The sequence below is a fragment of the Saccopteryx leptura genome, chromosome 2 (genome assembly GCF_036850995.1).
Source record: "Saccopteryx leptura isolate mSacLep1 chromosome 2, mSacLep1_pri_phased_curated, whole genome shotgun sequence".
Taxonomy (NCBI): Eukaryota; Metazoa; Chordata; class Mammalia; order Chiroptera; family Emballonuridae; genus Saccopteryx; species Saccopteryx leptura.
The window spans coordinates 123,286,148-123,298,337 of NC_089504.1; the positions used below are offsets into that span (position 1 = coordinate 123,286,148).

The 12,190-nt window shown below is 37.1% G+C and overlaps 1 pseudogene; it reads left to right on the forward strand.

Annotated features, from left to right (window-relative positions):
- Nucleotides 1-11,955, forward strand: part of LOC136391509 (WD repeat domain phosphoinositide-interacting protein 3-like) — a 47,402-nt pseudogene extending 35,447 nt beyond the window's left edge.
- Nucleotides 11,956-12,190: the final 235 nt, after the last annotated feature.

Consider the following 12,190-nt stretch of genomic DNA (forward strand, 5'->3'; position numbering starts at 1 on the left):
CCCTTCACTCTCTCTCTCTCTCTCTCCTTTCTTTTTTCTTCTTTTAGTGGTTCCCTCTTTTTTTTCTCTCTCTCTCTTTCTTTTCTCCCTCTATATTAGTTTCTTCCTTTCTCCTTTACATCTCCTCTCATTCAAACCTCAATAACAAACAAATTATCTTATCTGGGACTCAAATTTATGTTTGTGGCATTTTGGGGGGTTTTTACTTCACCTTTTTAACTCACTAGCAGTGCTCCCATCCCTGGCTCTCCATATTATCTAGTTCTTGTTCCACTAAATACAATAGTAATTTTTTAATTTGTCCCCCCATTTTTCCGTTTTCCTCTTAATCCTCTCATCATAACTCTTAGACAACCAACACCTAAAAGCAAATCATTTTATTCTTGACCCAAATTTTTTCCTTATTTGCTTTTTGTGGGTCAATATGCTCTTTTTTTTTATTTTTTTTTATTTCTATTTTTTTTTTTTTGCCCCTTTATTACTTTTCCCCAATTCAGGCCCTCCATCACAGGCATTGTTTGTTATAATTCACAGTCCACCACAAGATTTTCTCAAGAAAGAGGGGAGAGGAGAGGAGAGGAAAAAAGGAGGGGGGGAATAATTTCCTTTTTTTTTTAATTTTTATTTTATTTTATTTTTCTTTATTTCATTATTAATTTTTTTAAAAAAAAACAACTCTTTTCGATTTTTTATTTTTTTTATTATTTTTTTTAAACTTTTTATTCTTTATTAAATCTCATTAATACTATCAACAAAACCACCCTCAGATGCCATTAAGGAAGAGAAAATCGAATATCATGGATACAAAAGAAAGAGAGGTAACACAGCTAGATGAGGAAAAATCTATGGAGAAAAAATTTAATATATTGGAAACCTTGGAGCTAAATGACAGAGTATTCAAGATAGAAATCCTAAAAATCCTCCGAGATATACAAGAAAACACAGAAAGGCAATTTAGGGAGCTCAGAAAACAACTCAATGAACACAAAGAATATATGTCCAAGGAAATTGAAACTATAAAAACAAATCAAACAGAGATGAAAAACTCAATTCACGAGCTGAAAAACAAAGTAACAAGCTTAGCTAATAGAACAGGTCAGATAGAAGAGAGGATTAGTGAAATAGAAGACAAGCAACTTGAGGCACAACAGAGAGAAGAAGAAAGAGACTCAAAAATTAAAAAAAATGAGATAGCCCTACAAGAATTATCTGACTCCATCAAAAAGAATAACATAATAATAATAGGTATATCAGAGGGAGAAGAGAGAGAAAATGGAATGGAGAACATACTCAAACAAATAATAGATGAGAACTTCCCAAGCCTGTGGAAAGAACTAAAGCCTCAAGTTCAAGAAGCAAACAGAACTCCAAGTTTTCTTAACCCCAACAAACCTACTCCAAGGCATATCATAATGAAATTGACACAAACCAACAGCAAAGAAAAAATTCTCAAGGCAGCCAGGGAAAAGAAGAATACAACATATAAAGGAAGGCCCATTAGATTATCATCAGATTTCTCAGCAGAAACTCTACAAGCTAGAAGAGAGTGGACCCCAATATTTAAAGTCCTGAAAGAGAGGAACTTTCAGCCACGAATACTATACCCATCAAAGCTATCCTTCAAATATGAAGGAGAAATAAAAACATTCACAGATACAGAAAAGATGAGGGAATTTATCATCAGAAAACCTACACTCCAGGAATTACTAAAGGGGGTTCTCCAATCAGATACAGAGAACAAAAAAAAACAGAGCCACAAGTAAAAGCTCCAAGAAGAACACAATAAAACCAAATTTAAACTGTGACAACAACAAAAAGAAAGAGGGGGAGAAGATGGAGATTAACAGTAGCAAAGGACGATGGAGTGCAAAAGTACTCACAAAATAGTTCACTACAATGAACAGGGTAGGGACCCTTTTCATTACTCAAAGGTAACCACCATTGAAAAAACCACCACAGAAGCACATGAGATAAAAAAGATAGCAACAGAGGAAAGATGTATGGAATACAACCAAATAAAAACAAAAGATAGAAAAACAAAAGAGAAGGATCAAACAAGACACAAAACTAACAGAAAGCAAGATATAAAACGGCAATAGGGAACTCACAAGTATCAATAATTACACTAAATGTAAATGGATGAAACTCACCAATAAAAAGGCACAGAGTAGCAGAATGGATTAAAAAAGAAAATCCAACTGTATGCTGCCTACAGGAAACTCATCTAAGTAACAAGGATAAAAACAAATTCAAAGTGAAAGGCTGGAAAACAATACTCCAAGAAAATAACATCCAAAAAAAAGCAGGTGTAGCAATACTCATATCGGATAATGCTGACTACAAGACAGGAAAAGTACTCAGAGACAAAAATGGCCATTTCATAATGGCTAAGGGGACACTGAATCAAGAAGACATAACAATTCTTAATATATATGCACCAAACCAAGGAGCACCAAAATATATAAGACAGCTACTTATTGATCTTAAAACAAAAACTGACAAAAATACAATCATACTTGGAGACCTCAATACACCGCTGATGGCTCTAGATCGGTCATCCAAACAGAGAATCAACAAAGACATAGTGGCCTTAAACAAAACACTAGAGCACCTGGATATGATAGACATCTACAGGACATTTCATCCCAAAGTGACTGAGTATACATTTTTCTCCAGTGTACATGGATCATTCTCAAGAATTGACCATATGTTGGGCCACAAAAACAACATCAGCAAATTCAGAAAAATTGAAGTTGTACCAAGCATATTTTCTGATCATAAAGCCTTGAAACTAGAATTCAACTGCAAAAAAGAGGAAAAAAATCCCACAAAAATGTGGAAACTAAACAACATACTTTTAAAAAATGAATGGGTCAAAGAAGAAATAAGTGCAGAGATCAAAAGATATATGCAGACTAATGAAAATGACAATACGACATATCAGAATCTATGGGATGCAGCAAAAGCAGTGATAAGAGGGAAGTTCATATCACTTCAGGCATATATGAACAAACAAGAGAGAGCCCAAGTGAACCACTTAACTTCCCACCTTAAGGAACTAGAAAAAGAAGAACAAAGACAACCAAAAACCAGCCGAAGAAAGGAGATAATAAAAATCAGAGCAGAAATAAATGAATTAGAGAACAGAAAAGCTATAGAAAAAATTAATAGAACAAGGAGCTGGTTCTTTGAAAAGATCAACAAAATTGACAAACCCTTGGCAAGACTTACCAAGGAAAAAAGACAAAGAACTCATATAAACAAAATCCAAAATGAAAGAGGAGAAATCACCACGGACACCGTAGATATACAAAGAATTATTGTAGAATACTATGAAAAACTTTATGCCACTAAATTCAACAACCTAGAAGAAATGGATAAATTCCTAGAAAAATACAACCTTCCTAGACTGAGTCAAGAAGAAGCAGAAAGCCTAAACAGACCTATCAGTAGAGAAGAAATAGAAAAAAACATTAAAAACCTCCCCAAAAATAAAAGTCCAGGCCCCGACGGCTATACCAGCGAATTTTATCAAACATTCAAAAAAGAATTGGTTCCTATTCTACTCAAAGTCTTCCAAAAAATTGAAGAAGAAGCAATACTTCCAAACACATTTTATGAGGCCAACATAACCCTCATACCAAAACCAGGCAAGGATGGCACAAAAAAAGAAAACTACAGACCAATATCTCTAATGAATACAGATGCTAAAATACTAAACAAATTACTAGCAAATCGAATACAACAACATATTAAAAAAATAATACATCATGATCAAGTGGGATTCATCCCAGAATCTCAAGGATGGTTCAACATACATAAAACGGTTAATGTAATACACCATATCAACAAAACAAAGAACAAAAACCACATGATCTTATCAATAGACGCAGAAAAGGCTTTTGATAAAATACAACACAATTTTATGTTTAAGACTCTCAACAAAATGGGTATAGAAGGAAAATATCTCAACATGATAAAGGCCATATATGATAAACCATCAGCTAACATCATATTAAATGGCACTAAACTGAAGGCTTTCCCCCTTAAATCAGGAACAAGACAGGGTTGTCCACTCTCTCCACTCTTATTTAATGTGGTACTAGAGGTTCTAGCCAGAGCAATCAGACAAGACAAAGAAATAAAAAGCATCCATATCGGAAAAGAAGAAGTAAAGGTATCACTTTTTGCAGATGATATGATCCTATACATCGAAAACCCCAAAGAATCCACAAAAAGACTACTAGAAACAATAAGCCAATACAGTAAGGTCGCAGGATACAAAATTAACATACAGAAGTCAATAGCCTTTCTATATGCCAACAATGAAACAACTGAGAAGGAACTCAAAAGAATAATCCCCTTCACGATTGCAACAAAAAAAATAAAATACTTAGGAATAAACATAACAAAGAATGTAAAGGACTTATATAATGAAAACTATAAACCATTGTTAAGGGAAATCGAAAAAGATATAATGAGATGGAAGAATATACCTTGTTCTTGGCTAGGAAGAATAAATATAATCAAGATGGCTATATTACCCAAAGCAATATACAAATTTAATGCAATTCCCATCAAACTTCCAATGACATTTTTTAAAGAAATAGAGCAAAAAATCATCAGATTTATATGGAACTATAAAAAACCCCGAATAGCCAAAGCAATCCTAAAGAAAAAGAGTGAAGCTGGGGGCATTTCAATACCTGACTTCAAACTCTATTATAGGGCCACGACAATCAAAACAGCATGGTATTGGCAGAAAAATAGACACTCAGACCAATGGAACAGAATAGAAAGTCCAGAAATAAAACCACATATATATAGTCAAATAATTTTTGATAAAGGGGCCAACAACACACAATGGAGAAAAGAAAGCCTCTTCAATAAATGGTGCTGGGAAAACTGGAAAGCCACATGCAAAAGAATGAAACTGGACTACAGTCTTTCCCCCTGTACAAAAATTAACTCAAAATGGATCAAAGATCTAAACATAAGACCTGAAACAATTAAGTACATAGAAGAAGACATAGGTACTCAACTCAGGGACCTGGGTTTTAAAGAGCATTTTATGAATTTGACTCCAATGGCAAGAGAAGTGAAGGCAAAAATTAATGAATGGGACTACATCAGACTAAGAAGTTTTTGCTCAGCAAGAGAAACTGATAACAAAATAAACAGAAAGCCAACTAAATGGGAAATGATTTTTTCAAACAACAGCTCAGATAAGGGCCTAATATGTATATATAATTTCACTAATCTCTTTCCCTTCTCTGATCCCACCCTCTCCTCCCCTTTTCCTCTGACTGCTTTGCCTCTGGTCCCTTTGATCCTGCCTCTACCTCTATTCTGTTCCTCAGTTCACATTGTTCATTAAATTCTTCATATGAGTGAGGTCATATGATATCTTTCTCTCTCTGCCTGGCTTATTTCACTTAGCATAATAGTCTCCATAATTTTTCCTCTTGATTGTGTGTCAGGACATCTGTTTCTTGCTGTTCTGCTACAACAGTATTAAGTATTTAAGCTTTATTTGGCATATTTAGCTTGATTCACATGGATTTGAATAGGTCACACATATGGTGAAAGTTAAAATTTGTTTTGACATTTTGCTGCCCTACTATTTGAGAAGATTTAGAATAGTTCTTCATAAACTCTGAAAGGAAACAATTGTTTTGGTAAACTGCTTCTTAAAAATCTTAACTTTTTTTTATCCTATTGAAAAAGCTATAAATCACTGATTAGGTTTCACTAAATTACTTTAACAGGTATACTTGCTTTCAAAATATTTGAAAATATTTACTCTAATAATGCATTAAGAAAAAAATTAACTGGAAAAATGACTTGGGAAAACCAACAAAATATAGAGTATTGTCTCAAACAAACAATGAGCAAAAAAATGTTTTAATTCAAACTACATATAGATTAGAAGTTAATAGATAATAAATGGAAGGTTGTTCAAAACAACACAGAATAAGTGCTGGCGAGGATGTGGAGAAAAGGGAACCCTCCTGCACTGCTGGTGGGAATGCAGACTGGTGCAGCCTCTATGGAAAACAGTATGGATCAGTGGTAGAGCATCGGCCTGGCGTGCAGGAGTCCCGGGTTCGATTCCCAGTCAGGGCACACAGGAGAAGTGCCCATCTGCTTCTCCACCCCTGCCCCTCTCCTTCCTCTCCATCTCTCTCTTACCCTCCCACAGCCAAGGCTCCATTGGAGCAAAGTTGGCCCGGGCACTGAGGATGGCTCTATGGCCTCTGCCTCAGGCACTAGAATGGCTCTGGTTGCAACAGAGCGACGCCTCAGATGGATCCCGGTCAGGTGCACGTGGGAGTCTGTCTGACTGTCTCCCTGTTTTCAACTTCAGAAAAATACAAAAAAATAAAATAAAAAGAAAACAGTATGGAGATTCCTCAAAAAATTAAAAATCAAACTGCCTTTTGACCCAGCTATCCCACTTTTAGGAATATACCCTAAGAACACCATAGCACTGTTCCAAAAGGAGAAATGCACCCCCATGTTTATGGCAGCATTGTTCACAATAGCAAAGATCTGGAATCAGCCCAAGTGTCTGTCAGTGGATGGGTGGATTAAAAAGCAGTGGTACATATATACAATGGAATACTATGGGGCCATGAAAAAGAAGGAAATATTACCTTTTGCGACAACATGGATGAACATGGAAACTATTATGTTAAGTGAAATAAGCCAGGCAGAAAAAGAAAAATATCATATGATCTCACTCATTTGAAGAATCCAATGACAAATGTGAACTGAAAAATGGAATTGAGACAGAGGAGAGATCAAAGGGGCCAGAGGAAAAGAGAACAGAGGGAAAGGGAATGATAGGATGGGATAAAGCTGAAAGGAAGGGGGAGGGTGCTATCGGGAGGGGGTAAGGGAGATGTTGAGCGGAATACAGGGGAGGGGGATACATTTAGGGCAACACTAGTATCTATGTAAACATAATAAACTAAAATCAATTTTTAAAAGTAAAATAAATAAATAAATAAATAGAAGGTTGTTAAATGTACACTGACTTAAGATATAGAATGTGTGAGGAAAGACCATGCAATTCTCTCGAAAATATCCAAAGAAACATGCAATTCTTATGGTAGTTCCTCTTCTACCTTGAAGTACGTTCTATAGGACACAGCAGTTTAGGAATGTTATTTTTATTTGAAAAAATGTTAAGTACTCTAATACTACTATTATTATTTTTAAAGTCAAAAATAAAATAAAAGTATTTTTTCAAAGCACTTTTCTTTTGTATCATTTATAAAATTATATTACCTCTTTAAATATTATTTAATGAAGTTGGGTAGATTCTTCCCAGTGGTAACATTTCTAATTGTCTGATTTTTATGTCAGTGAGAATATAGTAATTTATAATAAAATTTATTTGTAAATAACTAGGGAGTAACAGATTTTTAATAAGTGATTCATTATACATCAATTAGTAAATATAAAAAGGTTAATTCACTTCACATAAAATTTTACTAATTTACACAAGATAATATTCTCTACTGAGAGGACTGACACTAGAGTTAAGTTTGATTGCCTAGAGAATATAAATCTTTGGGATATACATATGTCAAACAAATGGTGATGTAATTTGTATATCTTACACTTTGCTTGCCCCTTACTATAAACAAAACATTTATTTGTTTATGTGTTTATTTATTGAGGTATAATTTATTTATACTTAGGTATTTATGTATTTATTCATTTATCATATATTTCACACTTCTTTGGGCTTTTGCTCAAATATAAGCATCTTGGAAAAGTTTTCCCTATTCTATTTAAAATACTTCCATTTAAAAAAAAAAGTCCCACTACCTTACTTTACTTTTGTTTATAGCACTTATCACTATCTACTATATATTTACTTGTATAATTTTCTTTTTTCTTTCTCTTTAATATAAGTTCCATGAGGATAAGACTTTATTTACTAGTATATTCCAGAATTTATTAAGATGACTGGACTACAAACTCAGCAAAATATATTTGACTAAATGAACTATTGTTTGTCTTGCCTTGTGGAGGCTGTTATTAAGGACCAGAATATACTCATCCTCCAGAAAAAAATTGTTCCTTATATATGGTTGGTTTATAACAGAAAATTAAGGAATTTTATTTAAATGTTAGAAAAATCCTTGGAGTGTTTCAGAAGATAATAATGCATTATATAGAAAATATTTAGGGTTCTCATTCCCTAAAATGTTACACATCTAATTTGGGCATGCTACATAATATAATGTAATATTCAAAATTCTCCTCCAGCTTAAATAAGTTGTTTTTCCAGATGACCTGCTATAAGCAAAACTGTATATATTGCCTCTAAGTGAGTAAGATATCTATTGAGATATTTTCATCTGGTTCCTACTCATCCCACAACACTATGACCCTAAAACCTCAAATGGGCTGGATAATGTCTCATGAGCTTACTTGGATTATTAGATTTACTCTCTTTGCTACCATCTTTCCAGTTTCCATTTTGCATTATAGATCTGATCAATCCATTAGTTTACATTACTCTTTCTCTAAATTAAGACTCTATAGGCACAAAGTTCTCTTTCATGTATTACTCTCTATGATTTCATATAATACATTTCTTGGAAGTTTTACTTTGTATATCAGAAGGATAACACATTTAAAAATACTTCTATTTAAAATACCTGTTTCTCAAAATCATTTTAACGTTAAAACAGATGTCATTTGATTGTGGATTAAAACCATATATATGATCTGCTATTAAAAGCCAATGTGTATTATAATGCTGGTGGCTGAGGCCAGGCAGGTTCATACTGGATTTGGGAAGATGGTAAAGAAACTGCAGAGCCAGAAAACTTTGGGCTATTGTGTTTATTAATAAAGTCTCACAACTGCAGACAAGCACACAGGTGGGGGAAACTGCTTTTCAGGCAAACAAAGAGCAAGAATGGCCCCTCACAGTGTCAGCGGGCAGGCAATCCGCCATCCACAATTCCCTTTTCTCTCTCAAGGGCAAGCACCCATAGCCTTATATAGGCCATACACACGTGACACAGCCACACGCTCACACACCAATCAGGCAAAGTGCTTGCAGCTATTAACCCCACCAGCAAGCCTAACACAGCTGGCCCACATGTATTGACTTACTGACAATTTCTAAATTAAATAATTACTTGGTTATTATAGGAAAGCTAAATTAGAATTGATGTTACTTACAACTTGGTTGACTCTTCTAAGAATTTTTATTTGTCTAAATTATATTACATCTTAAGATCTAGTATTCTGAATTTCTCTTCCAAACTGATATCTATTTATTATAATAGATATTGCTTTTTCTTATACCACTAAATTTATTTTGTCTGTTGTTAAAGTCGAAAGTCCCTTCACGAGGCCACCTGGTCTGGTTAGCCAGTGGATACTGTGACCAGGCCACGGTGGAGAAGAAGACCAGTTTCTTCTTCTTTAGGGAGGGATCTATGTTTGAGAGATTCCAGATAAGGCACCTTAGGGGTGTTTTTGAGTCAGGTTTAGATTCCTGTGCCCCCATGGCCGCCCTCAGCCTTGGGGTGAGAATTGGCATCCCGCAACTCAATCTGTGGCCACCAGACAGGCAGAGTGGGAGTGTCCAGGATGTTTCCAGGGGCACACATGCACTTGGAAAGGGTAGGAGGTCCCTGACGCATAGGGACAGGGAGTCTCAGAGTCAGAAAGAACTGAGGGGAGGCCAGAGGAAGGGGACTTACCGCACCACCTGCCGAAGTGGGTGGGAGATCGGAAGTCCCTGGTCTTCCTCAGAAGGGAAGGGGACAGGAGTGGCCCTTGCAGGCTCAAGCTCCTCCCAGGTTTCAGGAACAAATGTAAGGTCTTTTCCACCGAGGAAGAAAGAAGGACATAGCCACCAAGTGTGGACAAGCAAAAGCTTTATTTAGAGTGCTCCAGGGAAGGTTCAATGTTCTGCAAGACAGGGGCCAGGGAAGTCGCGCAGCTTCTCCCTGCAGAGGGTGGAGGGGTGGGAGGGGGATAATTTATAGCGTCAGTAGGGTGGTGGTGGAGTGATAGGTTGTGGCAAAAATTCACTGGCTGACAGATGCTCCTGGGCCGTTTCTTTTGGCGGTCATGGATGTGGGTGGTTCCTCAGGTGACCTTCCCCCATTGCCAACAGAACACACAGTGAGAATGAGAAATCCGGTTCCATATTTTACTCACTGGAGTAATGACTTATTTCTTTTATATATGCCCCAAAACTTAGTCACAGTTAAAAAACAATCTCTGCTAAAAGTGACCAACGGAAGGAGAAAGGCTATTGGCTGCACGTGTACGTGTGCGCACGCACGCACTTAGGACATCCAGCTGTGGCTCCCTCCCAGCAGGCCTGGCGGCACCCAGCACCCCATCACCGGGCCTCCCAGAGCTGTATCTGTGGCGCTGACTAGCGGCGGACCCCCAGGGGTGGCACCTGGATCCTCCTGCCCTGGAACACTCCTGGACAGTGGGCTGCTCTGTCCCAGCTTCAACCAGAACCACGGACGTTTTGCATGTTGGATGAAAAATGATTTGTGAGTGTACAACACGAATCCACTGAAAGAAAAAGAGAAACAAAAATCTCTAGAAGGAGGAGTTGGCAGTGATGAAATGTTATTCGCTGCAACTATTGAGCTTTAGTTGGTGGTGGGAAAAAAGCCAAAATCCCCTCCCAGCAAAATGATGATCTGGGACGACCTGAAAAAGAAAATTGTTACTAAAATAGAATTTACTAGAGAGGTCAGGATGGTCAAATTGCAGGGAGATAGATTTGTGGTTGTTTTGGACTCTATGATTAAGGTGTTTATATTCATACACAACCCCCACCAATTGTACATCTTTTTGAAACTGGCTATAACCCTAAAATTTTTTGTGTCCTGTGCCCCAATAGTAACTGTTAGTCCTAAGCTAAAAGCCGTCCCCAGCAGCTGTCCATTTCAGTTAAAATAACGAAAATAACTGACCCTAACATAATCACAATGGTCTAGTCCCAAGCCAGTTTTAATCAAGTTGTAAAAATAACTTACTACACATGAATCATGATCGTTTCTGTAAATTCTAACCTCAGGCCAAAAGGAACATTCCATCCCAGAGGTCACAAAGGAACATTTGGGAACATTCTTGAGAACATCGCCAGACTGATGGACAAGCCTGATTGGATACCAGCAACCTGTGCCAACCATTCCTCTATATAACCTCTGCCTTACCTTTGCTCTGGAGACTGGTGTCCTTAAGACAGGACCTCCCACAACTCAAACAAGCCTCAAATAAATATTCTTTTTGATAAATTTTGATCCCCCGCGACTTCTATCGGCAGAACATAACAACTCCCTCCTGGCTATCCTGGGCACATACACAGCCACGTGCAGCTGGTGGACCTGGCCAGCACTGCGAAGCCCCTGTGGACATTCCTGCCCGCAGGGCGCTCTGAGCTGCATTGCGCTTAACCTGTAGGGAACGAGAATTGCAACCACATCTGAAAAAGGGGACCTTCTAAGAATATTTGCTACTTCATCAGAGCATTTTATCCAGGGAATAGAAAAGGATCTCAAGCAACTAATATTTATTGCATTAACTTCAGTCAGGACATGTCCCTCATCTGCGCGTCCAGTGACCATAGCGCAGTGCACATTTCTGCTGCTAAAGTTTCAAAAAGGAATAAACAAGTTTAGTTTGGCATAAGCCAGTTTCCTTCCAAAATACTTCAGTTCCAAGTGGAGTTCTTCCACGCTTTAGATCAGGTTCTCTACACATTTGTGCCTTTGGAACAAAGCCAACTCCTGTCATTGCGATTTGTGCAGACAGAGCTACTACAAATTCCTATTCCACCCCATGTGGGAGTGCATCCGGGATGTCTTCATGCAGTTTCTAGAAATGACCCAAGACAAGCTGAGCAGCCCAAGCCTGACTGCTGGCTTTTTATGTGTAGTTCAACTGTGACGCTAGCTTTAATGGTTCACTGCTTCCTTGCACCTGTAGTCATGGCTCCACACAAACTTAGGGACTGGGTTGAGAAAAGGACGGACAAATTGAAATTTGTTCTTGACAACAGATTTCATCATTTTCAGAGTCTATAATGGGGAAATAAACAGATGTGTAAATGTTAGTTCTTACATTATAACCAGATTTATGTAGAATAATGATACCAGCATCTTTGCCTTGGAAAAGGTGAAAG